This window comes from Diabrotica undecimpunctata, chromosome 2 (assembly GCF_040954645.1).
Source record: "Diabrotica undecimpunctata isolate CICGRU chromosome 2, icDiaUnde3, whole genome shotgun sequence".
NCBI classification, from domain to species: Eukaryota; Metazoa; Arthropoda; class Insecta; order Coleoptera; family Chrysomelidae; genus Diabrotica; species Diabrotica undecimpunctata.
This window is the reverse complement of record NC_092804.1, coordinates 13,768,034-13,792,394: the sequence shown is the minus strand read 5'-3', so window position 1 is coordinate 13,792,394 and position 24,361 is coordinate 13,768,034. Positions and strand designations below refer to the sequence as shown.

The 24,361-nt window shown below is 32.4% G+C and overlaps 1 protein-coding gene and 1 long non-coding RNA gene across 2 annotated transcripts in view; one reads left to right on the top strand and one right to left on the bottom strand.

Annotated features, from left to right (window-relative positions):
* Positions 1–24,361, top strand: part of LOC140433617 (cell adhesion molecule Dscam1-like) — a 757,823-nt gene that overhangs the window by 81,880 nt on the left and 651,582 nt on the right. The gene's annotated exons all lie outside the window — the stretch shown is intronic.
* Positions 20,148–23,192, bottom strand: LOC140433200 (uncharacterized). The gene is made up of 3 exons (XR_011949886.1): positions 23,115–23,192; positions 20,463–20,562; positions 20,148–20,240 (listed from the first exon to the last, which is right to left on the bottom strand). It is a non-coding gene; the product is annotated as an uncharacterized lncRNA (long non-coding RNA).

Sequence of the window (24,361 nt, the reverse complement as noted above, 5' to 3'; positions counted from 1 at the left end):
GCACATAGGGTACATATGTTTTTTATGAAGGATATAAACCCAAATTAGAATACCCAGGTAAAGTAACAGAAGAAATAGCCCCAATAGAAAATTGAGTCAAATAGGATTGTGTACTATTCCCTACACTATTTGTTACTATGATCAATTGCATAATGAGAAAAAAGTAAATTAAACAGGCATCAGATCTTCTTCTTATTCTAATGGCGCTACAACCCTTTGTGAGTCTTGGCCTGGTTAACATGGTTCTTTCATTCTGCCCTGTCGGATACTTTCCTTCGCCACTGCCTGATGTAAACAGGCATCAGATGGAACTTATTTAAATTGTTAAAAGATCCTGAATTTTCGGATGACATCTGCCTGCTGAACACAAAAATCATATGGAAACAAAACTTGACAAGTTTGCACAGTACTCCGACAAAATCATACTCAAAAAAAAACACAGAGGAAACCAAATTATTTAAAAGTAATAATCAACCAAATAATAAAATAATTTTCAAAGTCTTATCTAATGGCAGATTTGTAAATAAGCTATTTATGTTAAACCTAACTAAAATATTATTTAAATTAAATTCAGTATATATGATAATTTATTTAAAAAATGTGTGTTCTTTATAAATGTATCATTATTATTTTCAAATAGTTGTATAATGGATCAATTATGAAAGAAGGGGGAATTAAAAATAATATAAAAACGAGAATAATAAAGGCTCAACATGCTTTCAACGCTTAAAATAGAGTTTGGCGGACAAAAAAAATATCGAAAACCACAAAAATTAAAATCTTTAATAGAAGTATCAATAGTATACTGCTTTACTCCCATGCCTCCGCATTTTTTTCCATGTAGTCAAGGCTTTCTCTAAGTATATTTTGAATAGGGTTGAAGATGTGGAACAACCCTGCAGGAGCCCTTTTGTTGTGGTGGAGTCTCCTATGATTCTTGTTTCCATTTTAATAGACACTTTATTTTCTTTATACAGAGCTTTTGTAACTTCTATGAGTTCCGTCTGTATTTCTAATTTGTACATAGCCTCCCATAGTTCTGACCTTAGTACAGAGTCATACGCCTTTCTCAGGTCCACAAATGCCAAATGCATATCTCTATTTTTTGCTTTTTTCTTTTCCAACAGTTGTTGCAGTGTGTATATGTGGTCTATGCATGATCATCCTGCCGTAAAGCCTGCCTGATCCTCCCCGATTTTGCCTTTTATTGCTTGATCTATCTTTTCTCGCAGTATCTTCCCTTTCTATTGATGATATTACGCTTATTCTTCTGTAGTTTTTGCATCTTTTTCTATCTCCTTATTTAAGTAAAGATGTCATATATGCCTTCGTCCATTCTTTTGGGAGCTGTTCTCCATTTATGGCTTTCTGAAATATTCATTGTATCATCCGGTGTAATTTTTTTGATCCGTATTTTATAAGCTCAGGTGAGATGCCTCCAGGTCCCAATGCTTTCTTATTTTTGATTGCTTTTGGCCGTTCTCATTTCCCTATCTGTTATTTTTATTTCTTGTTGTGTTCTGTTTTCTTCTCCAATGAATTGTGGTCTTTGTTCTGTTAACAGTTCCTTGTAATAGTGCTTCCATTCTTTGTTTTGTATATTTCCCAATTTAATTTTTTCTTTTGAGTTTTGTTTCAATTCTCTCAGTGCTTTCCATGACTCCGAAGTTCTTGTACCTCCTATGTATGTTTTAATATTTAAGCAGGTTCTTTCTTATTCTTCTATTCTTATTTCTTTTTACCTATAATTTCTTAAATATCTTATATGTGGTTTCGACACCGTATATGTATATTTAGCGGTCGCGGAACTCGACGCGGCTCGAACATAATAATTAAAAAACAATGGGTTGCCATAAAGTTATTGCTTTGTTATAGAAATGTTCTATTAGAAATTTTAATTAATAAATTAAATATTATTATTTAATTTAATAAGATACTTCTAATATTTGTTCCCGTGAAGTCGCTCATTTTTATGTTTCTTGACTAAAGTATCAATAAAATTATTAAAATATAATCTTGAGCAACTCCTGTATATTTTGTGCATTAAAAGTAATGTCTAGTACAAAATGGGCAGCAGTTTTTTTGCCCAGTTTCCTTCTAAACAATTTATGCAACCTAAGTGCTTCCGACAATGACAATGTCACGTTGAACTTTTCTCGTTGCAAAGAGACCCTAACCCCACGTCAACCCTCTCGGTAACGTTATTGACATTTTCATTTCGTTTCAATCCAGATTTCCACTATTCAGCATCACTGGAATTATTGACTGATAGTACCTAATCGATCGAATTTGTTCCCTCGGTGTTGTAGAGACGGTGGCGAGACATCGGCGAAGCCGGCATTTTGCCGACCGTTTAATATCCCGTTCCCGATCAGGTATTTAACTAGGATATTGGCTCTCTAGTTTTATGTAAATTAGTATATATACGGGAATACCTGCGGAATGCCAGCACGATGATTTATGAACGATGAAATAGTTACGGATACTAAATTGAAACAAATAGCTCGGTGAATATTAAAGTAAGGATTTATTAATACGAATAGAATGTCATTCGCTAATGGTGAGCAACAAGCCAAATCGATAAATATAAATATTGGTACAGGCCAGGAAAGGAAAAATAATAACTGAAAAAAAATTATATTGGCTTTTGAAGATTCTTAAAATATATGACGGATAGCTGTAAACCCTTGAAGATGTACAGATGATTTTGATTTGTTTTTTTAACAAATCATAAAAAGTAAAAAAATCATTTTCTGTCTACGTTTTTTAAACATTTTAGAGAAAGCTATTTCAAATAAAAGTTATGGATCTTAAAATGTTCTTTAATTTGCGAGTTTCTTAATATAAAAAAAACATATTGACACGATGACAGTATAATACAATATAAGGATATTACAAATACAATTTTACATTTGAGAATATACAGTACATAATACACAATACTTATTTTTTAGAAATTTAACCGTTCTACTATACATAATTACAATTTAGAGTTTATAAAGCACTTGGATGTCTTTTTAATATTAAAACAGACTTGCATACTTCTCAGTTTCACTCAGCATTTCTTGTATATTACCTCCCAACTGGTGTTGTTTTCTTTTAGTAGAAAGATGTGGACATTCTTTAAGGAAATTCTTGACGGTTAAGAGACTGCTGCAATGGCCGTATGTAGGTGAATCGGTAGATGCCATGAGAAAGCCATGTGTAAGCCGAGTATGTCCAATTCTTAATCTTCTAACCTTGTGTCTTCTGGACATAGGTGGTAGCTATAAGGAAGGTATAACTGGTTGTATATCGTGTAAATAACTCGAAGTTGTGTCTCATTTCCTACAACTCCTACATGTGAAGGTACCCAGACAATAGTGACAATTACTCCATGGTCCGTAAGTTTATTAAAATTTACCAGAGGATGATCTGAGAACATGTTTTTAGTTACTTGTATTGATGATAAGGAGTCTGTGCAAATAGCTACATTGCATTCAGTTGGTTTCAGGATACGAAAAGCCATGACGATACCATATAGTTCGACAGTGTATACACTACAAACGGCAGGAAGGCTGATAAGTTTTGTAGTGCTGAAAGAGGAAACAACAGCACTACCCACCTCTAAATAATTTTTAGAGGCATCTGTATAAAGAACTTTATGAAACTGATTTCGATTAAGTATGTCTAGGACCAATTGTTTAATTATAGCTTTAGAGGTATCATGTTTATTGAAAGAGCAAAGGGAGGTATTGATATTCGGAAGTTGCTTATGCCACGGAGGATGTGTGGAGATATGAAAGGGTGAAGTTGCAGCAAGATCGAAACCGTCGAGAATAGAATTTAGGATACAAGAGAGAGGTTGTATAGCTCTAGTGGTCTGAGAATGATGAATGAGATTATTTGGTTGAATAAGTAGTTGGTAGGCTGGATTTTGTAAATTAGCTGATAAGCTAACTGCATGTGACAAAGGAATATGTTGTCTCCTTAACCAGAGTGGCGGTTTGTTAGCTACACAGTATATGCTTTGAGCTTGGCTAAATCTGAAGGCACCTAAGCAGATCCTAAGACCCGTATTGTGTACGGAGTCAAGAACTTTCAGGTGTGACTTGGAGGCAGACATATAGACAAAACTACCATAGTCTATTTTAGAGCGAATAATGGATCTGTAAACTGTAAGCAATACCTCTTTGTCAGCTCTCCATTGGAAATGTGCTAAACTTTTTAGGATAATAATATTTTTTAAGCAGTTGACGTTCGTTTCCTGTATGTGCGTATTCCAAGTAAGTCTGGAGTCGAAGGTCAGTCCTAAGACTTTATGATGATCAATAACATCTAGTAATACTCCGTCGTATGTCAAAATTGGAATATCTATTGTCTTTTTTCTGAAAAATTTTATAATTTTAGTTTTGTGAGATGAGTAGGAAAGCCCAATATGCCTTGACCACCTTCTTATATTATCCATATCTGTTTGCATTAGTCGACATGTTGTTTCGATATTCTTTCTTCTGCAAAAGAGTACATTAGCATGTAATGGGAGATGGATACTTTTGCCTACATCATTAAATGCCAAACTGAACAAAGTTGTGCTTATAACAGAACGTTGTGGTACTCCATTATGCTGAATACGAGTAGATGACAGCTTTCCGTTTAATATAACTTTAAAAGTTCTATCATTTAAAAAATTCTGCACAAAGTAGTATATGTTTCCACCAAGTCTACATTGTTGAAGATTTTGGAGTATTACAGATTTTTGAACAGTGTCAAATGCTTCTTCGATATCAAAAAAGGCTGCTAACAAATCTTGTTTACAGGCCATAGAGTCGGAAATATGTGATTGTAAAATAACCAAATTATCTGATGTAGACCGATGAGATCCAAAACCGGATTGTGCCGTTGAAAAAACTCTATTTCTTTCCAAAAACCAGACCAATCTTTTGTTTACCATTTTCTCCATTAATTTGCACATGGTGTACGTCAGCGACATTCGCCTATATGAATTAGATAAACTTTGTGTTTGGATATGACCTTTTTTAGTTAGTATAATATATTATAATTCTCGACACCGCTTAGGAAAATTGTAACTATTCCAAATACTGTTGTAAAATTTTAATACAATTATGATGCATGGAGTCGATAATTTCTTTAAGAATATGAAAGGAATGTCATCTGAATCAGAGGCTGTGTTTTTACACAAATCAAGTGCCGTCAGTAGTTCCTCTAAGGTAAATGGTGTGTTAATAGGATCGATTTCTTGTGCAGTTTTTATTGTGGAGAACTTTTCAGTTAATGTGCCTAATGCTGTATTAGATGAGTATTGCCTTTTGAATTTTTGTTGAAACGTATCAGCTAGTAAATTGGCAATCCGTTGTGTGTCATTATTAACTATATTTTGATAACTTATACTTTGAATACCGAAACTTGTCTTACGGTCCTGCATTTGTCGTATTTTCGTCCATACTTGGGCAGAAGGTATGTTGGATTTTAGTGACGAAGTATATTCTCTCCATGAAATTTTTTTGTTTTCTTTTAGCACGTATTTTGCTCTGGCCTTTAGTTTTTTAAATTGAACAAAATCTTCGTTTTTTCGAGTTCTTCGTTGTCTGTTTAATGCTTTTTTGTATTGACGAACTGCATATTCACAATCCTTATTCCACCATGGTACTTTTTTCCGTGTATAGGTTGTAGAAGTTTTGCCAATATGTAGTTTAGGTGCAGAGATAATGCAGTGGATAAAAAAGGTTCAGAGATTCATCTACGTCATCAGAAAGAGACAGAAGGGGAAGTTTTTTTTTGAGATACGAGCAGAGGCCAATTAAATCTGCATTGGCGATTCGCCAATTCGATTTATTCTCGCTATTTGAAATCAGAATTGGAAAGTGATTGCTATCAAAGAGACTGTCGAGGACATGCCAGTTTAATAAAGATGATGCCTTTGGCTCAGAGAAGCACAAATCAATTGTTGAAAATGTGCCAGAAGATATATTGAAGTAATCACTTGATCCAGTATTTAATAGGCAAGTGCTAGAATAGTTTAATACGTTTTCAACGACTTTTCCCCTTCCAAATGTTTTATCAGAACCCCACATAATATTAGGTGTGCATTGAAGTCAACTATTGTACGGGGTAGAAACATGGACACTAAAAGCGCAAATAGTTAAAAAGATTGAAGCCTTTGAACTTTGGATATACCGGAGAATGTTGGGAATTCCATGGACTGCCAGGGTCACCAATGAGGAAGTGCTGAGAAGGATGGGTCGAGACAAAAAATTGTTGAGAACGATAAAAGTACGCAAGACTGCATACCTTGGACACATACTAAGAAATAATAAATATAGTCTTCTGCAGGTCATCATGCAGGGTAGAGTCGATGGCAAAAAGGGAATAGGTAGAAAGAGAAAGTCATGGCTGCGAAATATTCGAGACTGGACAAACATGACTGTAGACGAATTATTCCACGTTGCAAAAGACAGAGAAGCTTTTAAAAATGTGATCGCCAACCTCCGTTAATGGGGACGGCATAGGAAGAAGAAGAAGAATTGAAGTCACCCACAAGAAGATAAGGAGTGGGGAGTTGATGGATTAGATCATACAGTTCCTCTTCTAAAAGTTTGTAATTAGGTGGTACGTAAATGCTACATACATTTTGCTGGGGCACTAGATGGAGACTGCGATTGCTTTAACGCCAGTAGTGAGTATGTGATGTGTAGCTACTTGCTACCTCCCGTACTATAAGAGAGATGCTCCGTTTTAAAAATAAATATTCGTTCTATGTCCCGATATTTTATTTTCAACAAAATAAACATCATTGTATTTTTCTGTTAACATTAGTATATTTTATTTTGTGTTGATTGAACGCGATCATTTTTGTACATTCTATGTACAAAACTTTAAATCTATGTTTTTCGTAAACATATTTGTATTGGTAAAATTAATAAAAGTTTCAGAAAATTAATTATATCCATATGACAAAAGAATTTCCTTTACGTGTTGTTTTAAACTGAGTTTCTCTGAAAGGTTTATAAATAAATCAAAGTTAGAATTTCATATAAATCTGGTGCGGCCCTGTACACAATGGTTTGTAGGCAAGGATCAAGTGCACTTTTGTACTTCCTACATAAATTTAATATTCGCTCTGGGCTCTATGCACCAAAGCACCAAAGGAAAATTTAAACGTGAACTATGACGGTAATTAAATGAATATGAATAAAGAGTAGTTCCACGCCAAGAGACGACGTTCCTAAACTTTAAAATAAATGTTTACGGAATTTATTTCTTGCAGTTGTTTTTACTTCACGTCGACGTAAACCTTTCTTAGTTTAAATTCGTGTTGTTTCGAGCTAATTTTCTCTTAATAATAATAATTAAAACTCTCTTAAAGCGGGTTCGTGATGAATATGTTCGTTAAGAGTCGGCTAAAAAGACAAAGGAACTAGAAATATATAAAGGTGGTATAAAGTTTATTAATTTCAGAACGATGTTGACAAAGCCAACAACACTTTTAGTGTAGGTACAAATACAAAGTAGTAAGGACGATATGGGACTATAAGTACTAATGACTTCATAAACATAAAAGTGAATGGAAAAACTATTATTAACTTGCCACTAGTAACAACATAGTAGTCCACGTTGCCAATAATGATAAAGAGGCCTTAATAAGTAAAGTCAATAACATAAATTGGTTGGGAGAAAACCACCTTTAACTGTCGGCCACTAAATCAGCAATGACCATTTTCAGTAGACATAATATTCCCAATATAGAAACATTTATAGTAAAACAGCGAGAAATACCTTTTAAAAAATAATTAAATATTTGGGCATTATACTGGATCATAAGCTCATGTGGAAATTTTACATAGAATATATGTTAAATAGATGTAAAAAAAGGCCCAAACTTTCTGAAAATGACAACTAAAACTTGGTGGGAAACAGATGTTCAGACTTTCTTACTTTTTTATAGAACGTACATTCGCTCTATCGTAGATTATGGATGTTGGTTATATGGATCTGCCAGCAAGAACTTACTAAACAAATTAAACATATTTATAAACTAGTGTTTGCGGATCTGTATTGGTGCCATGAAGACAACTCCTATTGAGCCCCTTTAAGTTGAAGCACTTGAGCCTCCAATTTCTTTTAGAAGACATTTCTTGGCCGAAAATTTTTTACTGGCAATTAAACACGAGAACACTTTCCTTTATACCGAATTAATAAATTTAAACAATTATGATTTAACGAATAAATATTGGATAAAGAAAAACTCTCCAATCCTATGTGAAGCTCTTATAGAAAACACAGTTCCTGCTGATGAAGCTATTAATTTAAAATCACACATATATCAAGCCCTACTTTTTGTTTCTAATAGGGAATCCTCCGTTATTATTGCTTCATATTTCATGTCAGTTCTCACAGCCATTAACCAACCTTTTTTTCCAACCACATACTCCAATCCCTACCTAATATTAATTAAAAAATTAGTAAAACACCTTAAAGAAAATAAAAAAATGTGATATTTATATGGGCCAAAGCACACAGTGGAATTAAACATAATGAACATGTGGACCAACTGGCCAAATTAAGTATTTAATCAGTGGATACCACAGAATATCTACCCAGTATTTCTGATTTGGTTGCTACACGCAAGGCAATCTTGAAATATAAGTGAAGTGATCTATGGTCTGAGTTTTGTTTTACCAACCCAAATAGATACACTTCTTTACACACAACTGTCCCTGTTTCACATTGGCATAGAACTTATAATGTCCCTAGGCGTTATGTAACAACTATATCTAGGCTAAAATTTGGACATGCTTGTTTTTGAGCTCATCTTGCAAGAATTCATGTGATGGAGAGTAAAAACTGTGTGGAATGTGGAGTAGAAGACGACCTAGAACATGTAATTTTTGGTTGTGTCAAATATAATTTGGAATCAACCTTATTATATAATAATATAGTTTATATTACCGGTAAATCTTCTTTTAACGTTTTATCTGTCCTAGCGACTTAAAATAGATCAATTTACGATTGCATAACCGATTTCTTGACCAAATGTAATATTTTTCTTTAGTTCAAAAAAAAATTTTTTGTTTTTACTTTTTACCTTTGTTTTCTCCCCTTTATATATTTAATCATATTTAACGTGGCCTAGTTTTCCTGTGTATGTTATATATTATAATGCTATGATGGGTCCCTGGATGTGAAGCGAGTGACTCATGTTAATTGTATGTGTTTATGGATATATATGTGTATGTATATAACCTACACTTAACATAAAAGTAATATTAAAATATAATAATAGTAACCGTAACATTTAGATTCAGATAAGAGCCCTCAGTCTCCCTGCAGGTCAGCTTGAAGGTATTCTTCCACTTTGTACGGTTCAAGGTGTATGAGCAACTGTTGAACAGACTTTCTATATTTATTTATGTCAGTTTCTATTTTGATGCTGTAAGGCAGTTTATTAAAGAATTTAATACAGGCATATTCTGTGGTTTTCTCAGATGCTGTCAGTCTATGTATTGGTATATTATAGTTTATGAGATTGTTTCGTGTATTAGTATCATGGTTTGTTATGTGTTTTAAGAATTTATGTCTATTTTTAAAAATGAAAAGTAAACATTCATATATGTATGTTCCGGCCATTGTTAGTATGTTTAGCTTTTTGAAATTACCTTTACATGAATCCCTGTATTTCAAGTTAAGTAGAATTCTGATTGCTCTTTTTTGTAATATAAAAACCTATTCAGCGTTACCACTTCCCCCCAGAAAACTATTCCAAATCGCATTACAGAATGAAAATTTGAAAAATATACAACTTGTTTACATTTTTCGTTTAAATAATTTGCTGTTATTCTAAAAGAGTAGCAGATTGATGCTAACCTGTTACAGATCTCATTTATATGCACTCCAAAATCTAAATTTTGGTCAATATGTTCCCCCAGAAATTTTGTGCATTGGTTTAGAGTAAACATTTGCGATTGAATTGAGACAGTTTCTGGTAGGGTACTATTATTTGTTTTAGTGACGGAACAGATATAATTTGTTTTTTCTCTGTTCAGCATGAGTTTATTCATATTGAGACATTTCTGTGCTTTATTTAATCTATTATTAGCGATATTCAATAAATTATTCAAGGATGACCCTATAGTTAAAATGTTAGTATCATCTGCAAATTCCACAATAAAAGTATTCTGATTGTTATCTGTAATGTCTAAAGCTAAATAATTTACATAAAAAACAAAGAGAAGAGGACCCATAATACTTCCCTGAGAAATTCCCACCGCAATGAGACCATCATCAGAGAAGTAATTTCTTCCCTCGTACTCAAATTTTACTTTCTGTTTGATAGGTATGATTTTATCCAATTATAACCTGGCCCTCTAATGTCATATCTGTAAAGCTTTTCCATTAAAATTTTGTAATTTAAAGTATCAAATGCCTTTGATAAATCTAAAAATATGCCCATGGATATATCTTTGTTTTCATAACCCTCATTTATCTTTGTTACAAAATCATAAACGGCAGTCTCTATAAATTTTCCCTTAAGGTACCCATGTTGTGCATGGTAGAACAGTCCCTCAGTATAGAAAAAACTGAGAAGCCTGACACACATGACTGTTTCAAAAACCTTACAGAATGATGGTAAGGTAAGAGGCATATCGGACGATCATTTTCTAATAAAGTGGCATCACCTTTTTTATACACTGGTTTTACTACAGCTATTTTTAAGTTGTCTGGAAATTTCCCATTTATGAAGGTATTTTACACAGTTTTATTATATTTGTAGGTATCCCAACATAACCTGAAGTGAATTGTCTGAAAGCATACTGATAGGACGCTAGGACGGTAGTTTTTTTAAATCTGTTATGTCTCCTGTTAGGCAGTACCTACATAAAAATAAAAAAAAACATAAATACGGCATCAAACTTTCCATGTTGACAAATCGATTTGGACTAATTGTAAAGTTTGCAATTTATACAGATAGGTTACGTGTATTTAGTGGAAGAGGCATGCATAGATAACATTTTAACATATTTCCTCAGTAAAAAGTTAATTTATTCATGAATAACTATTACAATATTGTCGGTGTAATTTTCTTCGTCAGTTTCTGCCAATGTATCAGAAATTTCACTTTTATAAACTCAGCTGTATGTATGAGAAAACGAACATTACGACTTATATCAAGTTTTAATTTTAATAAAGTATTATTGAGAACCATTTCTGGACTGGAATCAAAAACAAAAGCATGTAATTTTTATTTTAAAAGAAGTAGGTAATTTTAAAATTAAAAAACTATAATAAGTATATTTATTTTCTACTAATTTACATGTATTTATATAAAAACACTTTCAATATTCTGGTTTTATCGGTGTCATAAAGAACAACTGTTTACTTAATGTATCATGCCCACAAATTACTCATATTACGATTATTGGTGCTAAATAACTTGTTTTTGATTTTACTGATAACAGCAACCAATTGGAAGATTTTTTGACAGTTCCACTAAAAAATACCTCCTTATTTGCAGGTAACTAATTAAAATATTAATACGGTACAGTGGGTGGGTCAAATTAACACATTTGTAGTACCGCCTATATCATTGTACACTTCTCAACAATAATTGAAGTGGATATTATGAAAATGTGTATTTTATTTTTTGTTCATAAGGTCAAATAGAAAAATGGAGTGATATAAATAAAGATTTATTTTTACTTCGTATTTTCATACAGATGAACCGAAAGAAAGAAATTCTTTAAGAAAAAAAAATAGAAAATAAACAAAAATTGTAAAATTAACAACCTAAAATTTCTATTCCTGCCCAATTTCTAATATCCCGAAAAGAAAAATTAATAGTGTGTGGGTCCACCTCTGTGTCGTCTTAGTGCTCTAACTCTATTTGGAAGATCTCTTATTAAATTATTGATGAACTGCTGCGGTATACGTTCCCAAATCGCGCTTAATATAGAGCCAACTGATCTATCGTTTGGGGCGGTTAAAGGAGCCTGTTTTGTTGCACATTTCGGCCTAAACATGTTCAATGCAATTTATATCAGGTGAACACGGTGGCCACTCCATTCTTGTAATGCCATGAGCTTCTATACACTCGTTGACAATTCTCGCACGGCGAGGGCGAGCATTATCATCAATCAGAACAAATTGTTTGCCTATTGCACCAAAAAATGGAACAACTATTGGTACTATGACTCTGTCTCGATATCGTGTAGCAGTCATTGTCTCATTAATTAAGACGACTAAGTCCGTGCGACCGTCAAAACATATGCCTCCCCACACACAAACGGATCCACCTCCAAAAAGAGTGGTTGGGACTCTCAGATTTTCATTGTAACGCTGTTCCTTCCACACTAATATTCGGCCATCATTCGCATACAAACGAAATTTGGATTCGCCAGTAAAGAGACAGTTCCTCCAATTTTCGAAATTCCACTGATAGTGTTCCATCGAGCAGCGATATCTGCATGCACGCTGCTCCCTAGTTAGTCGTGGATGGGTAGCGCGCTGTCTAGCCCTTAAATTGGATGCATGTAACCGTCTTCTGACAGTCTGAAGCGTGAATGTTGGCTTCAGAACTACAAAACTGTCTTGCCGAGTTGTAGATCGTTCTCTTCCTCCTCTATGCCTGTATGTTGCAGATCCAGTTGCTACATACCGATTCCATGTGCGACTTATCACACTTTGCGACACATTTAGCCTCATATCAACTCTTGTTGAGCACTAGTTCTAAACGTCTTTGCGGCATAATGTTTTTGTGATAAATAGATTTCTTGACTTATTGACAACTGGTAAAGCCAATACGAGCACTTTTATACGAATTGTATATTCATTTTTGGAACAACATGTCTCTCTTTGTACGAGATAAGGGCCGATAAAAATTGGGAGAAAAAAACCACATACAAAAAATAATCGGCAATAAAGATAGCATATAGAGTATAGTACAGGCAATTATTTTAAAAATAGTTTTATATGTTAATTTTAGTTATTTTTCAAATTATCCACTTCAATTGTTGAGTAGTGTATTTAAAGAAGGGCTTAGTGTGATTTTAAATTTTGAGATCTATTTTATATTTATTCTAGGTTATATATATATATATATATATATATATATATATATATATATATATATATATATATATATATATATTTTAATTTATTATTTTGATATTATTGATATTTTGTAACTTCATGGATCAAATAAACTAAAACTGTAGATAGAGGTGAAGTCGTATAAAGCATTTTGAACTTGCAATTAAAAAAAAATAAGGGTCATTCATCGAGATAAAAAAAATATGCTATCTCCTAAGTTGCATAAACAAATACAAAGAAAAAGGACATGAGAATTTTTTTGTTCGATTTGCTTCTAGTAGCTTATTTCATTTTACCATCGTCCTATTCCATTATTCTTTTTAGCCGAAATGTTATTCTCAACCAACGCTAAGTAGTATCTTGGATAAATGATGAAATGAATGAAATAATGAAATAAAATCTTAAATCACTCTAAAACTACCAAACAGTCAAAACCTAAATTTAAACCTGCGACTCAAGCCATCCCTGACAAGGTGTTTCTCAGCAATGTCACCCCCTTTAGGAAAGTGAGGGGATTTTGAAGCGTCGAATCCCAGCAGACCACTCGAGTTAAGTGGACTTGTATAAGAGAACCTCTTGCAACTAGTTTTGAAGTTATGCAGGTTGCCGGATTTGTTACGACAATACAGGCTGTAATTATAATTATGGGGTTTCAGATTTCAGTCAAGAAAAAGTAGATTGAAGTGTACCCGGGTTGTGCAGAAATTACATTATAATAAGAAATGATACCGCTTTATGCTCTGAGTAGTTTCTAAAGAAAGGATATACAATCTTATTAAACTAATGCTAAAATAGAGGTGTTGTTACTTATTAGTTCGTAAATAATCAATCATCAGGTTTTTTTTGTGAAAATTTGTGCCAAACTTCATAATTTAGTAAAAATATTGGTCATTTTTGCCTCATTAAAGCGTTTTGTTCTTGTCTCAGTGTAAAACAGATAATTCCACGCATTACTGCAAGAAAAAAGAATTAGTAGGGGAATCAAAAGAACTGTTTGCTTTAAAGCAGTGTTTTGCCTCTCTTACTTTTGAACCATTTACCTAGAGATTATACCTACATACATAATCGTTCCTCTTCTACGGTTAGGTGTTGAGAGAGCATTTGTGTTGCTTCTTGCCAGGATTTGAACTTTGTAATATATCTGCTATGTCGGTCTTCTACTCTTTTATTGGTCTGCCACTTCCAGTCTTTTATTGACCTGCTTCTTCTGTTTTTTCTTATTTGCTTTTCCGTAATGAGGTCCCTGATTGATGGTTTATGAGTCTGTCAAATATGTTCCACATGATGTACGAATAAACATATAAATGCACACTGCAGAGAACTTTATTGTTTATAATATTCACAAATTAAGTATGTTTAGAAAATCCGGATGTTTTAACAATCTACTCAATTTTATTTGCTTGTTTGTCCGATATTTTTGAAAAAAGAGTGTAAAATGAAAACGCCAATTTAACAACCTAAAAAATTAGAAACTATATCAATTAGAAACATAAAATGTATACAAAGAAGAAGTGAATGCGTTTGTGAATATATATCGTCGGTATACTGCGAAAACCAGGTAAATGTCGGAATACCGAAATCGAGAAAAAACGTTTTTAAAGTTTAGTTTTACATTGTGAATTAAGCAGTCAGGTTGTTTTTGATATTAGGTATTCTAGTGAAAGATTCATATATCTGAAATGATATATTTGAAAAAGTTGAGACACCTATCTGACTAATCCTAAATTTAAGTTGGAAATGTTATCACTTACCTGGTTTTACCTGTAAATCTAAATAAATCAATTACTCTTCAAATAACATATTTAACACAAATATAATAAACCAAGTATAATATTGTCCAGTTTTGTGATCGAGATATGAGGCTTTTACAAGGTAATAGCAATATTTTAAGGTATTAGTCGATATTTATGACATTTAACTGGTTTTCCCTGAAAATTTTATTAACAGCTGTGTGTAGTTATAGTTATTGTTTATATGAATGACAGGCAGTTTTATAGAAAAAATCAAATTTATTTCGAATATAATAATGACAATATTATTGTTATGAGGCTTCCTCGTCCGATTTGTCACTGAAAGCAGGCTCTGGCAAGATGTCTGTTACATCATTTCCCGTTTTCAAATTACGATACCACCCGTGATATTCCTCCGGTATCACTCCCTTATCACATAGCTGTACCAAATCTCTCTTTTTTGCTATGCTAATTGGCATCATTGGCAAATGTGCATCATAAAGTTGCTTAAGTTCTTCAAAAGATTGCTTGAATTAGTTGATAACTTGGCGTGCTTTTTTCTTGTTGACTGTCGTGCAGTATCAGTAAGGAAATAATTGAAGCTTGTTGACATGTCATAATTAAAATAGATTCTGTTTGTCTCTCCTTTCACGAATCTCATTCTTTTTATCTTCAACCACATTCTTTTTTCGCCATTTTGGTCTTTTGTCCGGTTTTTAATTAAAGTGTGACAAATTTTTTAAATCATAAAAGTCGTAGTATTTAAATTCTTTACATTTGTATGGTTCTATACATACTTTTTTATCATCAACCTTGATATTTTTAGTTCCTCTTGCATTTTGAAAAACACACAAGTAATCTGGCATCCCATAGATAGATCTGTGTTTTTTTAGCGGTTTCGATACTACTGTGCATAGAGTCAACTTCCATATAGGAATGTCCAGACTCTAAAAATTTGTGTTCAGTAATATTTAAATGGTCTATGTTTTGAACATCCCATAATAGTAAGGCTGCAATATGCTGATTACGATTCTGTCCTCTGCAGGTATCAGAAAATAAACTTATTTCACTTACATATTCTGAAACACATTTTGATAAGTAGTGGAGTATAATCCTTCCTATTTCAGAACTTCCTTCTCTACCGTTAATTTCTGACCAGTCAAAACAGTAAGCTGCATTTGGTAATGCGGCTTCATATACACACAAATTGTAGACACATAATTTTCGAGAATAATATAGTTTTCCAGTCAATCCACTTGGAATCTGTAGTACGGCCTGTAGATCGAAAGTAACTGAAACAAAATCCCGTTGTTCATTAGATCTTTTCTTATCATTTTGTTTTTTAAGATTACATACTTCTTTTCTTTTCTGATGTTCTCTGAAACTGTCTTCTAAATCCGATTTGTCAGTTGGATTAGCCCTATCATATTTATTACAAACTAAACATTGATCTTTTTTAGCAACAAAAAACTTATAGTCGTTAGAAAATATTCTTCGATATGTAATTTCGCTAACACCTTCCAGTTTCTTCTGCTCATAGTCATTTATAAAAAGTTGGTACTTTTTTCTTATACTTAAATTTTTGTCCAAATATCTACGCTTTGAACTTTGGCGAATATAATTTGGGCCCATGGTTGGAAAAGACTCAATATGAGCCTTCACGATTTTTCGGGTTTTACTGCTTGTTTTATTTGGAGGTGTATGTTTGCCTCTTTTATCAGTATGTGGATAACTGCCTAGAATATCAGTTTTTCTTACAACATCTTGTATTAACGACGCTGATATACAAAGTGTCTTACAAAGAAATTTCTCACATACCTGTATGTATATAAGTAACACTTTTTAGAAAATGCACGTGGTTTTTTAAACTTCAACGAACTGCAACAACTCTCTTTAGTGGCTCCGTTTTAATACGTGCAATAAGAAAATGTTTCTGGCCTATATATTCTAACTTTCAATAATCACGACATAGTCTTTGTCTGTAATCTTCGCTGAAATAACTGGCACATTTGTAAAAGCACTCTGAACAATTAACTGGTTTTGGCATTGCTGGTCTATGGTCTTTTTTTATCTTATAAGGCAAACCCTCATCACGCCTCCTTTTTGCGACATTTATTACCCAATCTTTGGGGTTAGCTTTTCTCCAACGTTTTAGTGGACGTACGTCTTTCCATACTTTGTCAAGAAGTAGATTTAATATCCAACTAGCTATTTCAGTTGACACTAAATTGTTCGTGGGTGCACCTATTTCAGTATATTTTTTCTCATCATTTAGGCTATCAAAGTGTGTAAATCATATAGACTTCCTAGAGAGAGCGATCCCTCTTCACTTGGCTGATATGTGGGGTCTACATCTGAAAAGTCACTATCAAAAATGGATTCCATCATTGAGACTATATTGTTCTCAGAATCATCAAGAATTGCTGTCTTTAGTTATTCTATCTGTGTATGTGTTATAAAAATCATTTATAGGTTTAGCTTAGTAACCAATTCTAAATTTTAACTCAACCCGTTTTCAGGTAGAATGAGGTAAGTGTACTTAAAGGTTTTTACTAGTCGATATGAAAGAGAAATTTTAATAAATCATACACGTAAAAAGTAGTAAAGACACTTATCACCTTTTTACTGAATATGGTTTGCAGTAGTAGAAATATATTGTTGTCCGGCATAATAATCTATGTGGGCTTACTTTGTTTTACATGCAACAGAACTTTAATTTTATATAAGTAAGTAGCGATATATTGTTTTATTTGAAAATGAAAAGTTGATTAGGTGTAACTTATTTGTTTATTACACAAATTATCTGCTGAATGGTAAGTCGTATCATTTATTGGGTTTTACCTGTATGCAGAGCGGAAAAAGCTGAGAATTTTGGTATACTTAACTCAATATTTTAAAATTTGTCATTTACCTGGTTTTCGCAGTATACCGACGATATGTTCTCTCTTTTATATATATATATATATATATATATATATATATATACATAAAAGAGAGAACATTTTAAAAATATACAGCATTTAATCAAATTATTACCTTTAAGTATGAATTCATGTCAACATTATACAGGTTATAAGCACTTAATTTTGGTATTTGTTGGGAATGATGAATTAGGAACATTACATCTTTCTTCATCGACTTGTCTTTTAATTCTATCCAGTTAGATGCGTATATGGATTCAGGTAATAAACTTGCCTAAAATATTTCCAAAATAAGTATACAACTCCAAGAGCAGAATAAGAAATCAAATGATGTGTTTTTTAAGTATAATGTAGTTGGTTTTTTCAGAGAAATTTAAAGTTTTTTGCTAATATATATCTATAATACGTTTTTACCATTAAACATAAACATTTTATTTGTAAGAAGGTAAAAAAGCCGTCAAAATGACGTTTTTTAAATTAATTTGTTAATCCAAAAACAGCAAAATCAGGCAAAATGGTTAATTGTTTCTACCTTTTGCAAAAATTATTTTCATACTTTCATGATTGCTCTCAAGTGGGTAACTTATAGTGCTTAACAATCCCTCAGAGTTTCAGCTTAAACCTTGCTTGGTCCATATCACCTAGCGACTGTTGATCTAATAGCCATACAAAAGATCCATGCTAAAGACAAAGTTCAGCTTTATTTTAAGGGGGAGCTACGATTTACTGGGAGCCACTTACGATAAACATATCTGTATCGCAACCTATATTCGAAGCAATATAGAAAATGGATTCCTGCTTATCGCTTTCAATGAAAGCGATATACTTGAAGTGGTCACCAATATCGGAGGGATTAGCGTAGTTAATGAATATAAACCCTCAGCCACTACAGGGAAACCAGAAGTGGTAAATACCTCTCTACACCCTACTATATACATCAGTGACTTTAACAGCCACCACGAAATGTGGAAGTTTACCACGAATAATGAAAATGGGGACGTACTGGTCAAATATTCCAAACGGCAAAGTACATATCTAGTTTTTGATGTAAAATACAAAGGAACATTTAAATTAGCTACATGAAGAAAATAATATAACCTAGATCTACGCTTTGTCTCATAAGATTATAACGATATACCACTAATATCGTTTTGTGCTTATCACCATAGGCATAGGAAGAATTTTTTGTCGCCTGGTACATCTATTTGCAAGTACAGGTACAGAGATCAACAGTTCAACAGTTTACTCAGTTTTTTAGACAGGAAGGGGATTTGATCTATTGTAATGATATTGGTGGTCTAATGAATGAATTTGTTATTAAGTATAATAAAGACGATTAAAGGATTTTTATGACCCTTTAAAGACAAATTTAAAAGCTGTACTTTTACACATTTCATGTTTCATTTGTGAATGGGACAGTAGAGCAAGAGATAAATACTTGACCACAAAACAATGGCCGGTAAGAAATGTTTTAACACCTGGCGAGAAGAACATTTTGTACAAAACTTTGGTAGATCCAAAAAAGATCCTCCTTCCACCCCTACACATCAAGTTAGGCTTAATGAAACAGTTTGTCAAGGCCCTGCCCAAAGATAGAAACTGTTTCAAGTACTTGAGTGGGAACTTTTCACATCTATCAGAAGCCAAATTAAAAGAAGGGGTTTTTGTTGGACCAGATATTCGTAAAATGATGTTCGACTCCACCTTTGAAACCAAGATGACTACTAAGGAAAATGAACTTGGATTGCATTCAAAAAAGATGTAACCAAGTTTTTAAGTAATATGAAAAACTCACACTATGAGCTTATAGTAGCTAATATACTTATTAGATAAGTTTAAATATTTAGATGTCTAATGTGCCTCAAAATGCATTTTTTACATGACCATCTTGGCCTTTTCCTGAAAATCTGGGTAATGTCAGTAAAAAACAAGGCAAACGATTCCACCAGGATATCAAGGAGATGAAGAAACGATACCAGGGACGTTGGAACACCAACATAATGAGTAATTACTGTTGGTTACTTCATCGAGAACAACAGAGTGCCTTGCATAGAAGAAAAAGCTACTTGAGAAGTTTTACAGAAAAAAGAGAAAGAAAATATAAAAGCATAGCCTCCTGAAATGATTGTACAGCCCTATACTCTTACAAGATAAGAATTAGATAAAAGGTATTATTGTAATAATGTATTTCGGTAGTTTGTCTTTTTCAAATTATTGTGTAGAATAAACTATTATCATATCGTGGGAAAACTGTGAATGATACGTAAAATCTAATTTCAGATTCTTTTTTAGCGCCATAAAATACATAGGATTTTTATACATAGAATTTGTAAGAAAAGTTATAAATTATTTTTTTTGTCGGCCTGTGAATTAAATAAACGATTACAATAAACGTACTTACCTCATAATAAAGCTGATTTCCAATTATGCAGTAAATTAATAGTTGGTTTAAATAAGCAACAACCAAGACAAATGTTAAAAATAACAAATCTGCAGAAAAATTTGGCTAAAAATTAAAATAAACTATTCTTTCTTATTCTAACTTTTCCTCAACAGATAATGAACTTAATATGATCATAAACCTTTTGTAATAAATTAAAGAGAGAGAATAATAAATAAAAAGACTGATCAATAAATAAAAGAATAGGAAAACAATGAAAGAATCAAAAATTAATACATTATAAACATACATATACATATATACAACAATACATATTAAACTACTTACCCTTGTTACTAGAAGAGCAGAAATGCAAATTCCAGTAACGCTGCAGCTCAATTGTATCAATACAACTAAACTAAAAACATTATTAAGTTTACCAGTAAACCTGCAAAATGAGTTTATATAATGACAAATCTTGATTTACTTGCATTCAATTTAAGTCCAATTTTGTTGAATATAATAGTTTTATAAAATTTATTCAATTATTATTATATTTATATAACAATAAAAGACTTTCAAAAATGCCACAAAATTTATTATAATATCTTATCACTACAACTGTTTCGACAGAGTGCCTTTACCACGTGATCTAATTTTGGTATGTGTTTACACTTTATAGTCTTTAACTGAGTAGTTTGTCTCAAGTTAGTCATTCAGAATTTTGTCTGTGTTTTTTAATTTGTTAATTTCCTTAGATTCTAATAAAGATAGCTTAAGGCCTTTATTTTGGATGTGAAGAAATTGAAATTCGTCATTAAAAGAAGACCCCAACAATTATAGAGGTATAAATCTACTGAACATCGCACTTAAGCTTACCACAAAAGTCTTAACCAACAAAATCAATAAACTAACAACTTTATTAGATAAACAACAAGGATTCAGATCCGGAAGATCTTGCAGACGTCGTATTTGTACTAAGACAAATTACAGAAAATACCATCAAGTACAATAAACCAGCATACCTATGTTTTATAGACCTGACAAAGGCAAGGTTTAGATACCTGATAATAAATATAACTAGTTAGGAAGATGTTGAAGAAGTGCGACAACAAAGCTTAAAAACAAGTAAAGCGGCGGGATCTCTTAATGACACAATCTGGAAAAACAAACACCTAAGACAAGACACAAAAACAAGAATCTATAAAGAGCAATTAGACCTATATTAATACACACGGCGGAGACAAGACCAGGCACATCTAAAACAAACGAAACGACTACTAGAAACAACAAAGATGAAAATACACTGACGAATATTAGGGAAAAGTTTGTTGGATAGGGAGAGAAGCGAAAACATAAGAAGAGCATACAATAAAGAAGACAAAACGACATGGATGGGTGACAAAACGAAAACAGGAGTGTAACGAACACATTAGTAGAATGGCAGAGGATAGGATAGTACAAATTGCACGAGATAAGTCACTAAATGGACGAAGAAGTATTGGCAGACCAAGAAATAGATAGTGTAATAATTTAAACAATTTAAGAGGCTAATATAAAAGACTAATATAAAAGAGGAAACAGGGTTTGAAGCCTACATACAAGAAGGAAGAAGAGGGAGAACTCATTAAAAGATTGATAACGATCTAGAAGATGAAGTGTGTATGTAGAATCTGTTTTTCTATTATTAAAAGCTTACATCGGTCAAACTGGTAGAACTTTTAACAAACGTAAAGCGGAACATAAAATTGCTTTCTATCAAGTAACGGTCGAATCCATCACTTATTATTATATTATATTATTTTATCCAGTTTACCCCTGTAAAGTGTAAAAGTTATGTAGTTATTTCTATCGTGTAATAATAAAATTATTTGTGGTTTTTCTGATCACAGCTTATCAGTTAGTCACTAAATAAACACTCTACCCGAATAATGGGACATGCTTCTCTAATACACAGTTTAATAAAAAAAAAACCAGCTAAACAAATCTTCTGCTTTGAAATCAAACCAGCATAAGGGGAAAATCGATTTTTGAAATATTGGTATCAAAAATTTTTTTTTCTATTTTTATGTCAAACCACCATAAAATTTGGTTTAAAAAAGTCCGTCAAATGGAGTTATGTCAGTTTGCGTAATGTGGTACTAGCCACTTTGCTTTGCAGAAGACAGATCTATTCCGCAATACACTATTCGTTTCTTGAACTGTAAGTTAATAGGTTACGCCTTATCTAAGTAATAATGAATTATCTCACAATGGTACCTTTTCTCATGATCCTGGAATTGCATTATTGGCAGATAATCCAGTTTATATCAAATGTTTATTAATTCAATATATGCCAGCGTACTATTTCTAGATCACCGAAAATTTAATTTTTTTTTCAACCCTTAAAAGTCCTTTAGGCTTCCAATATCCTTCAAATAAAAAAATTATACACATCGAACAAGTTTGCTGACTTTGTTTAAATTTTCAAACTTATTAATATAATTCTCATATTGGCTCTTTTTTATCGTTTACTGGATTATTCTTGTTTACTGGATGTTAACTATATTAATCAATAAATCTGGGAAATATAAATTGTTGAATAGTCGTTCATCATTATCATTCATCATAATCGTCCACTGTTGGGTTCTTCGCCATGGTAACGATTTATTTTTATTTATATTTCTTTCACCAAAAACTTCCTTGGCCATGGTTAATATTAGACTTAATTTTTGCCCAGTTTTCTTCGACTCCATGACTTTCTGTGATATATGTCTTTCTTCTTCTTTCTGATATATTTTTTTAAATAGGTATCTTGTGGAGCTATCCTGTAAGCTTTCAACTTTTATCTTTGTAATGTATTCTGGTTATTGTTATTGCATATGTGTTTTAATTCTAGTTCTAATTAAATTTAATTCTACTTAAAAATTTAGAACATAGGTTGGATAAATTAGCAAAAAGTTAATTGTATATTTTTTCTATGGTAAAATCATATTCTAAAAGAAAAATAATACTACTTACTCTAAAAGCAACTGGTGGTGTTTTAAACATCTAACAAAAAACTTTTTTACTGTGTCATACGACCTAGTCAGATCTCCATCCATAATTTTATCCAATTTATTATTAATATTTACCATGTCTTCTTTGTTCAGTGAAGAAAGACACTGATGCAGAATTCTATACTGAGTAACGGCACTAGCACCAATGCTAATAAACAGACAATCAGTTCCAATTATGCTACATACCATTATAACTTGGTACCCAAGTACATGCATAGTATACAAGATTTCATATGTTGGTGTTGTGCTCCAATCAAAACCGTACTAAAAATAGTTATTATATGAGTAAAATATTATTATTACATAATATACTGGTTTATTAAGGATCGCGTCCGTTTCAATATGAATCTATGGAGGAGTGTGACGCCCTTATCTCTTGCCGTACTGCTCCACCTCGAAAATTCAACCATAGAAAAACCGAACACATAGAAGCGACACAACGGTCCAAAAGCGTGTACCATTTTTGTATACGCATGCCCGATTCTGGTTGTGTAACTGTCAAAAACACGTGCTTATTCTTTAATTCTGGTTGTTTTCGATAGTCCGTAGGCGTCTATGGTAAATACTCGACACAACAAGTGCATTTGACCATTTATATAATTTATTTATAGTTAAAAGGTTATAGTTTATAGTTATAGTTAAATATATAAGTTTATAGTTATAGTTTATAGTTAAAAGTTTAATTTATATTTAAAATGTCTGGATATATTTGTGCGATTCGCGGATGTTCATCTATGACAGGAAAAGGAATAAGTTTATTTAGATTTCCTAAGAATAATAACAGGTAATTACTATTGCTTTGTAATTATTATTAGTTATTACATAATAGTATTGGTTTGACTTTCGAACAGTAAGCCGACGCCGACGTGTCTGTCCGAGCTATACAAAATAAACTTTGGTCTGCCAAGGGATAGTTCAAAATGAAAACATTAAATTTGGTGTCAGTGCTATTTCTTTTATTGAAAGACGCAAGTCTCCGAAGGCTCAGGTCAAAAAATCAACAGATGGTGGCCCGGCGTCAGTGCGCTCGAAGACAACAATACGAATATAGTATTTTTAGGAAATAAAAATATATAGAGGGTTTTATACACGAGAATATTTTATTTAAGAGCTTAGGCGCAAAATTTCGGGCAAATGTTTTTTAAATGTATTTATTTTTTTCGAATCCTGAAAAAACTAATAAGTATTTTTGAAAAATTTAAACGCAGA